Source organism: Brienomyrus brachyistius, chromosome 16, assembly GCF_023856365.1.
Source record: "Brienomyrus brachyistius isolate T26 chromosome 16, BBRACH_0.4, whole genome shotgun sequence".
NCBI classification, from domain to species: domain Eukaryota; kingdom Metazoa; phylum Chordata; class Actinopteri; order Osteoglossiformes; family Mormyridae; genus Brienomyrus; species Brienomyrus brachyistius.
The window spans coordinates 15,278,813-15,294,541 of NC_064548.1; positions in this window are offsets into that span (position 1 = coordinate 15,278,813).

The window sequence follows — 15,729 nt, forward strand, 5'->3', positions numbered from 1 at the left end:
TGAGTGACATGCTGAGTCAACATGCCACCCACCTCTTGACCAAAGTTGGCAACCCTGATCCCTGTGCTAGATAAACTGTTGGAAGTTGGATGGATAACATTATAATATATATATGTTAATATTAACACTGCATGTTATACACATGTGATTCTCACATTGCAAGGATCGCAACAATCAGCCGGGTTGAGACCAACAATTAGTTAGGCTAAAACATTTTTACTCAGTCATAGGAAACAAAACTTACAAAGTCTGCAATTTCAATGGTAGTTCATTTTTCAAGATTATCTAGTGTGGTGAAAAATAAGGCTGACGTTTACTGCCAGTGCTTTTGCAGGAGCTCTGCATGTGCTTTCTAAGACAATAGTAATCATTTTCTTCGTTTCTGTTGGACTCACTCATAGAAAGTGTGGCAGGTTTGTGAGGATTTTAACAAAATGAGTGAGGAGGAGAAAAGCGAGCAAGAACAGTCGCCAAAAGACATTAATTTACCAGCATATGAAAATATTTTGGATTCCATGGGGATGATATTCAGTCAAAGCAAGGGATTTGTCAGTACGGCTTGGGTCTATTGGCACATCTCACAACAGCATCATCAACTGATTTGATAAACTCTTTTGGTAGGTAATTTTTATTTGGCTTTTGGTCGTGGTTGATTTTGGGTAATTTTGGGTATTTCTGATTCCTTTTTGTTTCATAAATATTGCAGTATTATTTGCAAATATATCAAATATTACAGTGTGATTTTGTTTTTCAATATTGGGCAACCCTATTAATTGTATATTATATACACTTACTGACCATTTTATTAGGTATCCTTAGTAGAATCTTACTTGTAGCTTTCCTATTCGCCTTAACGAGTCTGGCCATTCTCTTCTGATCTCTTTCATTAATGAGGTGTTTATGGCCATGGAACTGCAACTAGCAGCATGTTGTTCTTTATTGCACCATTTGCTCTAAATTCACTATAGTAGGCACTACAGTATGTGAAAATCTCAGAATGGTGCCCATTTCTGAGATGCTGAAGCCACTACCTTTGGAGCTAGCAATCACACCATATTTAAAAGCACTTAGATCATATGTCATGCTGTTCTAATGTACAACCGCACTGTAACCGAGGCTGCACCTAATAAAGTAACTACTGATCATAAAATTACCTTTTTTTTTTTTTGCAATTTATGAAACATGAACATGGAGCGTGTGGCAACATATTTCCTTTTAAATGACATCAAGTTTATTTTTTGTCAGCAGAGAATTTAGACTGAAATTTGAAATTCAAACATAAATAACCTGACTTTACTGCAACCCAACGTTTCGGGGCTTGTGTGGCATACTGGAAATTCAATGCACAGTCTATGGAGCAATCATGGAAACACACAGTAGATACAATGTGCCAAAGATTTGATCAGAACCATTTAATTTGGATCCATTGATTTGACCGTAGACAAGTTTCACATTAAACAGGCTTAGGATCAAGGATGTATGGGCCATAATACCATCTTATAAGACAGTCCCTTATCCTGGACAGGGTCGCAGGTGTTACAAGATAATAGTCAACTAAATGTTTTTCAAGATACAAATTCACACAATACAACTATTGACTGATGGAACATGATATGTGTTATTACTTAGATAATTGCAACCCTTAGGGATTCAGTTGTAAATCTAAGGCTTTGTGCACTGATCTCACTGATTAGTGACTACTTAGCAAACACAACAACTCAATAATTGTTTTGTTACATTTGGTTGATGGAAAATAGGGAGGTTTCACAAGAGGTCTGAAATTCAGTACCAAAACAAGATGTTAGGCATACAAGAGATTGCACACTCCGGAAAATGTAGCTTTGTAAATGTTCCTTTCAAATGATTAATAGCATTAATGTAACTTAATTTAATTATGTTTAATCCTTCTGAGTGAACTCTAGTACAGTATGAGTTACAACAGTTTTTCAAAGTAGCACTTAAAAGTAACAGGTCACCAATTAAATATTAGGTTTTAAATGTGCAAGGCGAAGGCAGCAGACACAAGGACACTTATATCATATTAAGAACAATAAACTATAAATATTTTATTGCCTTCTTGTTAATTCCGTATGTCTTGAAAAAGGTAGCAAAATTATATATGGCAGAGCGATGCAGCAATATAAAATGGCACAGTGGATAGAATATAAAAAATACCACAACAGTAATACAGAATATGCCCAGATTCCCAAGGTTTGGTGTTATACACCCTATTGTATAAGAACATGTGAAGATTTGATCTTCTCTATCCAGTCTGTCAAGTCCCAGATTCCTCTTCCTGTGAACTTTTGGATGCCTGAGTGTTTCGGATCACAGTCTCACTGGTTGATTGTTCACAAACGTGTAAAAAGTTACTTCTCCCTCCTGTCCTCTGCATGAAATTCCCTGTTTTGCTTTGGGGTGCTACTTTCACGTCATACGACAAAGCAAATTTGGATCTCCCACTCAGCATGACCAAAATCAAAGAACAAGGTGTCCACCTCTGATATATCAAAGTGATGCTGCCTTAAGCTGAGTTGCAGCGGAGGGGGTTCAGTTCAGGTAAGGACATTCCCCAAGGAATAGTTATGCAGATTTTGGTTAGAGGACCTTTTAATTGGCTCACTGATGGACTCTAGTAATGACTACAATTTACAGCTAACTTTTACTAAAGCAGGCACATTTACTTATAATTTCCATAATATTAGCATGCCCAGGGGGGTTGGGCAGACAGTTGACCTTTGACCCCCAGAGGTTTTGGTTCCTCTCTTCCATAGTTTACTAGTATTCTTTCTACCCTTCCCTCTTCCTTGTTTCATGTCCCATTTTGTATAAACAATGTAGTAATGAATTGTCTCACTCTTGTCAAGGGTCTTGAGTTGACTCTGTAGTGAAAGGCACTATACAAAAAAAAATACCAGACTAAAAACATAAATAAACCTCTTACTGGCCCACATTATAGGTTCATAAATGGAAAATATGAATGTGAAAATAGGAGCAGTATGTGCTACAAGAGTGATACTGCTGTCTTCTTTGGAAAATAGAATGTGGACAGCTCATTAGGAAGGGCTATGTTGAGTATTTGTCAACGGATAAAATATTTTAGAATGACAAAGTCATTTGCTTTAACATGTGACTCTATTGACTTTTCCTCTCTCAATATGTCTAATGGATACAAACAAAACGTCTATTTTATACATGACATGTATATATATATATATATATATATATATATATATATATATATATATATATATATATATATATATATATATATATATATATTATATGTTATTGCGGGAGGATGCAGATTAGGGAATCAAAATAAGAACAATGTTGGAAGTTAAACTTATTTGGATTATTCATCCCTGGTTCGGAATACTGGAAAAGGCAAAACAAAGCTCAGATTGCACACACCCATGAACAATATGGGAATAAGCGATTGCAGATGGACATCGTCAAACACTGCCACAAGGCGAGGTTGAGCGTCATCATCAAATGTAAATACAGATCCCTCTTGTTGTGGAAATAGAGTATTGTCTTATAATCAAGTAAGGCTGGATCACTGTAGAAATGTTTGAAAATGATGGAAGCAACCCAATTTGTAGAGTATTTGTAGTACCATACTGATTTGTGAGTGTCGAGGTTCATAATGGGTGCCTAGGATGGGACACATTTGCTAATTATTACGGATCCAGACTAGAAGGAAGATACGGGTTAGTGTGTTTAGGAAACACTCTGCAGTATGTGTGAAGAAAGGGTGTGAATGTGTGTATGGATTTATGAGGTTGGGACGCTGTGCACACACATTTTTAATCATAAATCTGTTTAAAAGTGATAAGACTATGTTTGAAATGCATTGCAAAATTATAATCATTAATTATTTGAAATAAAACAAGCATCAAAAGGATTCTACCAATCGACATTTGTTTCTTTTTGAATGTGTTCCCTTTCAGCTGTGCACCCATTCAGCCATGCATCCATAACAAACTATAAGAAAGAGGCTTGACGCAGGAAGTAATAACCGATGACAGGGAGACCAGGTAAGGTTACCAAGAGGGTCAACAGAATTCTCACGAGGGGGTTAACTTCACAGGTGCAAGTTTTAAGATCTTTTATTCTGTCAAATCCACCCCTAGTGTGAAATACTGATGAGGGACCTGCACTGTGTTACACAAGGGTTTTTGAGACTTAGGGGCATCACATGCAAAAATGGAGAGGAAGGGTATGAGACAGCAGATGCATTTTAGCATAACTGTCCCTTTCCATGAAGGATTTTTTGTATTGGGATCAGCTAACTTCCCGATGGGTGACTCATACGGCAGTTGCTGTGGACATCTTGGCTTTTCATTCTGTTTACATTCAGCTGTTGTATCAACATCCTGTCATTGCCATTGTTAACAAGAACGCAACGGCATCGGTCGTAGTGTGCAAGTAACGATTATGCCGCATTTTAGCATGTTTACAAGTTTCTTTCAAAGCATAGCCTATAAATATTTGGTATCTGAATGTCAGGATGCCCACTAAAGTTTCATCTAAGAAAGACTCTCTACCCTTGAAATGCTACGTATGACACACAACACCATGGAAAAGGGCAAATTAAAGGTTATGAAGTTTGTGTCACAATATACAAACAGACTAGACCAGTTCCCAACCTCTTGATCTTCTTCCCACAGCAAAGAATAGTTACTTTTGAGAACCTTTGTGCACAAGTACTTGCTGACAAAAACCTAACCTCTTCAACCAATTTAAAGCTGAATTCCCTTAATTGTATATAAAATAACATCTTTATGAAGTTTCCTCTAATATACACCATGTACTGGCCAGGATCGATTCTCAGTGAATTCTCCAACAGCGCTTCTTTGTACAGCCCTCTAAAAATACACGAGGTCATGTTGATCAGTATATGATGACGAAGGTCAGATGATGTCTGTTTGTGTGGCTTTAACTGCCATTGAACAAGATGAATGGGATGGATGAATGGAGTTTTTGTGTTTTGCATATCCTGTGTGTCGATTCTTATACAACAAGACATAGCAGGATGAAAATATCCTTTAAATATTGTCTCTCAGGCTTTATTCATTAGTTTACATACTGCCTGATCGCCAGATTTCCAAAGACCCATACAGTCTCCAACGCTGCATTCCAAAATAGGAAAAGATGATTAGCAGTGCACATAATTGGCTAACTCTTATCCAAAAGAGGATCTGTAATACATACATTAACATATCACTCTGTCTCCATGGCTATACTATATGGAAATTGTTGGAGAATGCTGGGCAGGTCTAAATTCAAATATGTAATGTAAACTCTACCAGCCTGTCTATATTCAGCTTTGTAATTCACAAAGGATTCTGGATTTTATCAGGTAACTGCAGTCGTATTACACCATAGCCTCTCAACACCTCAAGATCTACCTGTTCTAGAAATTCCTCTACTAGTCTGATGTTTCTCTATGTTTCCTGAATGTTCTTTTTGTTGCATTCATTTGTCTTATTTGATTCTTGTTTTGTTGTGTAGCTCTTGCTTCTGTACTATTTATACAGTTAACTGGGAACAGGTAACTGGGCCTTCACTGGACACTCAGCAAAGCTGCACTTACAGCTAGTCGACTCCTCGACAGTACAATTAGCATATATGTTTGTAAACTGCTATTTGTGTCACATGAATCTTGCATTTTTTGTTACCAAATTATACTGAAATAGTAAGAGTAAAAAAAAAAATCACAACTGAAACCATAAAATATCTTATGAGGGTTTTACGTTTCTTATTTTTTTATGCCACAATTGTTAGTTTTTGTTTTGCATAAAACTTTAACTAGCTACATACTGACAACAAAAAAGACAGTGATGTGTGGGCTGTGGGAGAAACTGTGTGTTGAGTCTTAATATTCCAAGAAATGGGGCTGAAAAGAAAAGGTCATCACTCTCACTTGGAGATGACACACACGATTTATTAACTGCTAAAAATAATCACCCTTAATAGGGGAGGCAACCACTTCATATTCTTTCTGTTATGAAGAATCCAAATTTTGACTTTCATTGGTAATCCATGTCTATATCTGCCAAAGAACTGATATTAATGATTATAATAATCCAAAAAAGGTAATATCCTAATTCTTAAAATGGTTCGTATGAATTGGAAGGCGTTGTGTGGTATTACTATGTTCTCATTGGGCTATTTTTACTGATTTATCAGTTCCAAATTATCTGGGAGTACATCAGACTCAATGTGCAGTTTCCATTAGTAAAGGAAGACATTCAATTTGTCAAGTGATCATTATGCATCGTCTGGCAAAGGGAATTCCAATTATAATAAATATGAAGGTTCGTTTTCCTGGGCTTACGGTGTGCGGATGAAATACATCTCACTAATAAAGAACTGAAGGTCCTTCACTTTGAGTAACAGTGATCACATCCCATTAAAAAATGTATCAGTCAAACATTTTTTTTCTACTGACAATAAGCAATTTAAATTTTACGTAAAAGAAAACCACAACTGGAGAGGAACAAGAACAGCAAATGAGACTAAGGTACAAATTATAACACAAATTTTTAAATCAAATCAGCGATACATGATTATTCTGTGGCTGCCATCATTTGCAAACGCTCCTAAAGTGAAGCAAATCAGTAGGTAATATACTAAAGTAGAGATCATGAGAGCTGAATAATGGCTCGAGAAAAAAAACAACAACACAGTCCTGGGAAGGTGAAAACCTCCACGACTTCATGGATCCTGCGCAAAGCTGTAATTCCTAGCGGGGGAGACAGTAATTAAGACAAGCCTGCGGTGCCGCTGTTTGGGAGACACTGTATAGTGCCTCTTCACAATAGCTGCCCTGAGAACAAAGACATTTTTCTGCCCATCCTACTGTGTTCGGCACACCGCCTTGCATGACGCGACTGGCCTGGCCCCCAGGTCTGAGCCTGTTAGGACAGGATCCCTCTGACTTCATTTGAAAACAATAGCATCGGTGTACTGCTTTGTTTTTCCTTTCCTACAATTATTAATTCAACAAAACATGCCATCACAAAAACTCACGTTAAAGTCATCGTTTACTGGCACCTTACAGGCTGCTTGCGCAAAGCGATCCGTCTTGCCCATCCATACTTAACCACGCGTTTTTACTTCACACTTCATGTTTCATCGAGAATCCTTTGTCCATACAATGAGCTTTTGATCATTCTGGGCTTAGATATTCCTGTTTGTCATCACGCACTGTTAGACCATGACAAAAAACAGAGAAGATCAAGGTATACCACTATGGGAAAAAGCATAGTCGAGCACAGCTATTAGTAATCTATTCAAAACCAACCAAACACCGAAAGATTTATTCATTTCAAACTCATTATTCCGTCTGACATTTCCATCATTCACAACAACGCGTTGGTATCTGGCTATTTGAAAGGAGGAGCCTCAAAATTAATTATAGCCACAAAAACACTTAGTAGCATCATGAATCAATGACATCAGCATTCCGCCTGTTTGTAGAAATTACTGCACTCTGCCGTACAAGCAGAAACAGTCAATCACTGGTAGCAGCACAAAACTGACATAAGTCAGCAAAGAGACCACAGCAGACTCAAGGTGAAGCCAAAGATTTTCCATGCGCCAGGTGATTTAATCGTGCTTGTGCAAGATGCTCTTGAGTGGTGTTTCCAAATCCAGTACTATGGGATCAACAGTTGGTCCACATTTTTCCTCCCTCTGAGCTCCCTGCCAGACAGTCCATATTTTTGGTCCCTCCTAGGAGCTGGGAGGGAGCAAAAATGTGGACTGTCTGTGTTTCCTCGAGGATTGGGAAATGATTGAATGCTGGGTTGAGGCTAGAGCCAGAGGTCTAACTTCAGATCATGTCAGAGAAATGTTGTTCCCTCATTTGTTTTCCCATCAATTTCCTTTATACATGTCAAAGGAAAAGCTCAGGGAAACTTACACAATTACACTTCAACAGCCTCTTGCTGGCTTGGGAGGATTTACAAGAATGTTTTACCAGAATTAATGTGGTAGGAAATGTCAAGACTAGTGCAATTTGCTGCTATCATGGAGAATTACATTTTCCAGCTACGTATACTGGTCAGTGTCACAGCAAAGCCTGGAGTATATCTTATGCAGCACTGGGCACAGGTACATTCTGCACAACACAGCACTGCATAGGTGGGACTCAAAACCCCAGCACTGGAAGTGTGAGGATACAGTGCTTTCCACTGGAGGCACCTGCTACACAAAGATCTATTTTTATGAATATAAATGCTTGTAAAATTGCATTCGAATTATATCTCTTTGTGTTTTCTCACCAATTCCCTGCATATGCATATGGTCTTCATTACAATCAGTTACGGTTGGTTATTTGATAACTACTCCCGCCGAGATGTGTACTAATGATGTCAGATTACCAAACAGGTTAGTGTTGCTTCAATGTTATGCTGCGCAGGTTAGATTAAGAGCCAAAACAAAGAAAACTGATATCTATCCATGGATACCTTCATTTGAAAGACTTTACAACTTCAGGATAGTCTTTCTACTGCCAATTTGAAATATATGTTATATTAACATACATGATATTTTCTGTAATCCCATCTGATTCACTGTACGTATCACACCCCGACCGACAAACTGGGCTTTGTCGTGTTCACTTGATCATTCACTCATACAGTAAATGTAATAATATAAGTGCTGACAATTTTATATACATTACTGTAAAGGTACATGTCTACAGATGGCTTTAGAATTTTTATTCCTATAAATATAAATACCTTTAAATAAAGAATGGTCAACCTGTCCAACGTACAGATATTTTCTGATAAGGTACATTTCTGGCATAAATTTCTCTAAGGAAGTTAAAATAGCCATTATTGGTAATAAAAAAATAACAGTGGAAAGCAGAACAGCCCCAGACAGACAAAGACACTCGGTGTCGCTCCCCTCTGGGCACGCGGCATTTTGGAGAGCAGAATAACTCTCAGTCAATTCTTATGAATCACATTCATCAGCAGTGAGGCTTTCATGTGCAACACTGATTACAGTAATTCATTTAAGAATGGTTATCTATGACACATAGCAGAACCTATTGCACATTCAGTACTACATATCACGCATGGCTATGTGTTAATTTAACAGTGCTGAGGGACTGGAAATGAAGGTTATAGAGGACAGACAGTGATAACAAAATCCAAGTGTGGACTCCTGTATGCAGTTATAAACTGGCTTAAGTGCAGTGATGAGAATTGTTCACTTCAGAGTCTGGAAAATTAGGAGTAAAAAACTACTAGGAACCACACACTAATTAAAAAAGGGCGCTAAACTTGGGGCTGAGATCTGGGTTATGGGACATTGAAGGACGTAACTGGAGATGGCAGCACATACTGGAACGCAGCCCGTGACGTCTGTGCTTAACAGACCCGCTGGTCACGAGACGCTTGTCCCCAGCAAGGTGAGAGGTGCATTGTGCGATGGCGGGTAAGAGGCACATGACTCTGAAAGGAAAGTCTGTCATGTCAAAGCCTGCCAGCTATTTCATCTACAGAGAAGCTAGGAGCACGTCAGTGAAATCTAGCTGTGTCAGCAAACAGATATACAACACCATGCCTGTTAGAAAGGTTATCAGTGGTGATGACAACAAATACTGACTTCAAACTGATGAGCAAGTTTCCTAAACTTCCTAAAGTTTGCAGGAAATTCTCTGGATTGGGTTTTTTTTTTGTTCATTTTATTTAATGAAAGTTCTTTCCAGGATTACGTAAGTACTGGAACATATGTTGAGGAAGTCGGACTCACGTTATCGCTGGTCTCATGTATTGTGAAACACTAATCAACATTTATGGTCTGACTGGGAGCGACATTGATGATGACTGTCCTGCATCTTCATTACACATTCCTGCTCCTCTAACCAATTTTATTCTCTCCATCCCCAGATTGCTACTTTCTGTCCATACATGTTGAATAGATTTCCACAGCAGCTCAAATGCTAATTTGCAGTCAGCATCACCACAGCACTTAGGGAAATTAATGCACACACCTCACCTCCTTTAATTATTAAAAAAAAAAAAACACAACCAAGGGCTTCCCATAATATTTAAAATCAGGCGATGGCATGTTAGCTGTAATAGATTACAACAGATGTCTCCAGAGTTACAATAGCAGAAGATCCAGACTACTCATGTGCAATATATACTAAAACGACTATACTGTAGATTCTGTAAAATAAAAAAAATTCACATAATCTGCCTTGACGTTACATAATAGTCAATCCATTTTCGTCTACAATTAAACATTTCGAAGTGCCATTTGCATAACTAGGTTAAGTTAATTCAGTCATGCAAAGCAACACTGGCTGCCATCTTTGCTGAGATTCTGAGGGGTGCAGTGGCCTATAGAAGCTGTTAAAGAGAATTTCTCTGCTTGCTGTTTCCTACATCGCACCACGCTAGATTGCACTCTGGCTGAGTGGGAAAACATGTATCCAAACATTTTCATTTAAGTGTCAGGTTTTGGCTGTTGGTATTAATGACACGTGGCTGCGGCTGCATCATGTGCTCATGTCCACTTCACATACATATGTCTTGGCAGCTATACTACGACTCTTGGATCACATCTAATAAAAGATTTAAATAAATAAAATACCCTTTTTAAAAAGCATTTGTGGTTAAGTGAATTGGCATCTCTAAATTGCCCGGTGTGTGTGTGTAAGCGTGATTGTGTGTGTCTGTGCGATTGTGTGTGATTGTGTATGTCTGTGTGATTATGTGTGTGTGATTGTGTATGTCTGTGTGATTGTGTATGTCTGCGTGATTGTGTGTGTCTGTGTGATTGTGTGTGTCTCCGTGTGATTGTATGTGTGTCCGTGTGATTGTGTGTGTGTCTGTGTGATTGTGTGTGTGTCTGTGATTTTCTGTGTGTGTGTGATTGTCTGTGTGTGTGTGATTCTGTATGTGTGTCTGTGTGATTTTCTGTGTGTGTTTGTTTGTGTGTGCTTTGAAATGGGATTCCTGCTACTTGTGTGACTTGTGCTCTTTGATTCCTAGAATGGGCTCCAGGTTCTCTACATCCCTGCACTGGATGTATGGTATAGCATGTGGATTTTATGGTATAGAAGTTTGGCAGATAGACCGATGGATGGATTTATTTAAAATTCAATAGTTAAAACATTTTCAGGCTAATGGTGCTTTTCCTTTGCTGCCAATAACAGCCCTACCGGACCCTTACTCAAGCTGAATCAATAAAAAATATTTTACTAAAGAAATATTAATAGGTCAGGGAGTGGTTTGTGGATCAGGGGGTTAGGTTGCGGTTCCTCTTATAAGAAGGTCACTACTTCAAATCCCAGCATTAGCAGAGTGATGTCACCATTAGGCCCATAGGCATGGTCCTTAACCCCAAATTGTGTCATGGGGAGGGTGAGAAACCTGCTTTCTGAAAAATTTGTTGTAGTAAATAAGTAGATTAGAATCTGGTAAATAAGTTACATTAAAGTATATGTTGCTGTTCATTTTGGGTGTTTGAAGAATTGTTGAAAAGTAATGAGGCAACAGTACTAACCACTGCACCACCATGCCACCCAAATGCAAAAATAAAATAAAAAAATAATTCACTAAAAACCACAAAATTCACCGTGTGACATAACGAGAAGATAATTTTATCATTTGTCTTTCTCGAGCCTTGTCCTCACAGCTCACCATGTATGATGATTTTCAGTCCCACCAAGCTCTTCATTAATTAGGCTTGATTGAGACATTAATGGAACATGTCACATTATTAAAATCACTTGACAGAATGTGTTAGTCGTGGTCATGCTATCAGTTTTATTTCAGTCAAATATATTTTTATCTATTTCAAAAAATTATTTTGAATGTGCCATAGATATTAAAGAAACATAAATTTGTTTGATACCTTATAAAAGTTAAAACTATACATCTGCTTTATTTAGTATGCACAAAGCAGTTCGCCAATTTTTACAGGCTTTTGAAGGCTATCCGATTCCAGAATGTCAATAATTAGTAATCAAATATGTGACACAGGCCTACAACCAATTCTTCTACTCCAGTAAGATTAAAGGCAGTGAGAAAACAAGCCAAATAGATATAGATCATTTTCAAATATAAATAGCTATGCTTGAAGGTTTCATATGTGAAAAGTTTCACATCTCATTTTACACTTCTGCATTTCATATAGAAAGTAGAAATTGGCGTGTAACTCGAAACTACGTCGAACGCAATCAGTCCCCCCAAGAAAGAGGTAATCGTAGATGCGAGCATATTGCCTCGTCTGTCACTGACATAAAATACGATTTCATTAATAAATATGGAAATTTATCCCGATTCCGTTTTCAAAGTCTTTGGTAGCATGTTCACTTTTCCGCCACACAATATTCATTTAGCGTTATGAATATTTACCAGTCCACTGTCATAAACCTATTTGGTTTTAATCGCAAAGCACCGCCGATGACTAATCGTTTTCATGTTTATTTACACGAATAAACAATCAAAATAAGGCAGGCGAATAAGGAACTGCGCAGAAATTGCCATTTTATTTGTCTGTCAGTTGAACACATTGCGAACAGGCGTTAAGTCCCGTGACAAATGCCCGCCCTCCGGCCGCCGATCTGCATCCGTCTCCCCTCACGCAAGGGACGCCAACAGACCACACGCGAAGCACCTGCCCCGTCGGCACCTCACGTAACGAAAATAAACCGTTAGGACTTGTGCCATCGGTGCTTGGCCGGAGATGAAACACCCCCGCTCTGTTCCGGTCTAAAGAAACACACATCCTGCTTCATGCGGTTTCTTGAACAGCCACTGCATCTCCAGCATCATCAGTTTACTCACGCAGCTGCTTCTAATCCCATCGAGTGAAACTGAAGTTCTGCTCAGTAAGAGACAAAACTGGGAAATGAAGGCTATTGCGCAGAGTGAGTCAGATAGGGAGAGTCTGATACAATAGATGAAAGAGATCGCACACAGAGATGAAAAGAGCATTGAACTGACGTTTTGATACTTTGTGGGGGCATGTTTAAAGATAATGTTCTTACTACATTGCTGCAAATATTGCATCTGTATAAAGAAATTATGACTTTGCGGTTGATTTTGTGTTGATTTAGAGGAAATTTCTTAGAAGCAACCCTTAGAGAAGACTACTGGTACATCCAAGACGATTAAAGGTATGTAGATATTTTTGCCTTGTTCAAGTCATAGAAATCTGCTCAATACAACAGCACCAGATATCACCATTTATCACCAGATAATATCTTCAATTACTTCGAACACATTGTGTCAGTTTTTTTTTCCCCATCTGACTTGAAAACCTATCTAAAGGCTCAGGATGGCTGGCCGGTGACCTTCTTGACCCAGTGCTTTAGCTCTAACGTCCTTTGAACACAATGACGTTTAGGCAGCTGTCCAGTCGACACGAACCATGAGTGACAAAGGAAGCGATAGAAAAAGCACACCGCCCTCTGGAAGGCGGAAGCCGTCCCTTATTGCCCTATGTGACTGTGTGCATGTGCTAATTTTGCTCCACTGATAGACGTAGCCAGGATGTACGTTCCAGCCCACAGCTTCAGATATCACTGCCACACCAAGCTCTATCCATACTCCTTTTATTTTTATTTATTTATTTGCTTGTCACTGATTTACGATTCATAGCATGTGGCTCGGGTAGCATTGTGAGGCGTCTAAATATACACCCTGGCCTGGCGTGACTGCCAGTGCATCTGAACTTTGGGCTATGCTGGGACACTCTGTTCCCAGTCCACCCACAGCCCCACTGGCTTCATCTCCCACCTGTTTGTCAGTTTCCAGCAAGGAGTCAGCACTTCTCCAGAAACAATCCACACAAGGACCCATGCCTGTGTTTCGAACGTCCCCCATTGTTAACAGCCTAGTAGAAACAGCCCTGGACACTGGTAATTCGAAAATACCTTCGTTCACGGCTACATTATTTTGCTCAAGCAATGCATGGTACACTTACACCTTGAGTTGATTCATCTGAGCATGGCAACCATTTTACATAACATGGTGTTAAGCACAAGATGACCTGCAGGTTCATCTGCAGCCTGGCTTGCAGGGAGGTCAACAAAGCAGTTCACAGTATGCAAACAGGGAAGAGTCCATAATACCAAGCTCTGTTTCGCAAAAAACGAGAGAAAGTCCTGGAAAAACGTACAACAATCTTACGATAAATTTTATACAATTTCTTAAAAAGTTATAGATCATTCAATAATTAATCAATTAACTTATTAATCAACTAACTATCTAACCTCAAATGACTGGTTTATAACTTCACACTACAACAAAAAGACCTGGAATTAAAGTTATATCCTTTTATCATTGTCTTTCTGCTAAATGTTTAACTTACATTATGGACAAATTAGTATTTAGGTGATGTGACACATGCCACACTTTAAAAACAGAAACTAATGATAAAGGGCCACAGATTTTTCTTCATACAGAGCTGAGCATGTCGCGCTGAGCTCTTGATAAATTACACTTGATGGTAACTGCTCATTGAATGAGTCACTTAAGTGTTAAATTTTAAACATTTCAATAAAAAATCTTTTTAAAACAAATGTGGTAGGTAGCTAAGGACTCACTTTAATTTTCAAGTTTATTAAAACCAAACCATTTGATTTAAATTTTAAAGATTTTAATTAAAATCATGTTAAATTAAAGTGCTAGTCAAAAACTTGCTTCAATTCTCCTGTTCTGTCAGCCATTTTGTTCTTAAGTATTATGAAAAAATTATCAGATTACACATATCTGACTTTCCCTGTAAAAGCAGTGCATATAATTTTCAACTGATGACTAATTACTTCTGACCCCCAATTGATTAACTAAAGGACTCATTTCTCTAAATATATAAATGTATTAGTGTATAATCTTGGCGGTACAGACAGGATTGATGTAAAAGGGGGGGAAACCAGGATGTTTCCAATGTCCCTAAATTGGATTGGTCTGGGTTGGGGGCCCAATATAATATGCTTTCTCGGGGCCCAAAATCTCTAGCATCACCCATTTATAGCGTAAATCATCTCATTGTTTCACAGTGGTTGTCCTGATCATACCCCATCTGACCTGAAGAGGGAGGACAAAACTAGAGAGCATACTTTACATTTTACTTTGCAGACCAACATAAACATGAGACACTCACCGTTCTACATTGGCATTCCAAGTTAAAAGGATTTACAATGCACCTTTATGGCCAAATTAATGTGTGCAAAGCACACCTGGCAGTGTATGAAGACCTCAAGAGAAATGTCAAAACTGATTATACATTCAGACAGCAACACCGCAGGTATTATTCCTTAAATTTGCATAGTGTAAGGACTGGTAATGACTGACAACAGAACTTTTAGGAAGTGAAATGTGGAACTAGATTTATTTACCTGCTTTTCTTACACAAAGCACCACAGGTGAAATTCAATATCCTCAGTGGCCTTGAGATGACTCTGTCACCAAATACACTAATTAATCTAAAATAAATTAACGGTTCACAGCAGAGTTAATTGAAGTAATCAAGTATCTAATTAATTGTGAACTGGCTCCATGTAAACATAAGCAGTCAAGTATGATAAAAGGTAAGCCTTCTGAGCTAAAATGTTTTAAGGTCATACTAAAAGCAGATGTAGAAAACTAAGTAACCAACAACGATATAGGTTCCTAATAGTTCCAGAATAAATATCTAAATAATATGCAATGTATTACCGTATATTAGTATAAGAATGTTTTCCAGTTGGTT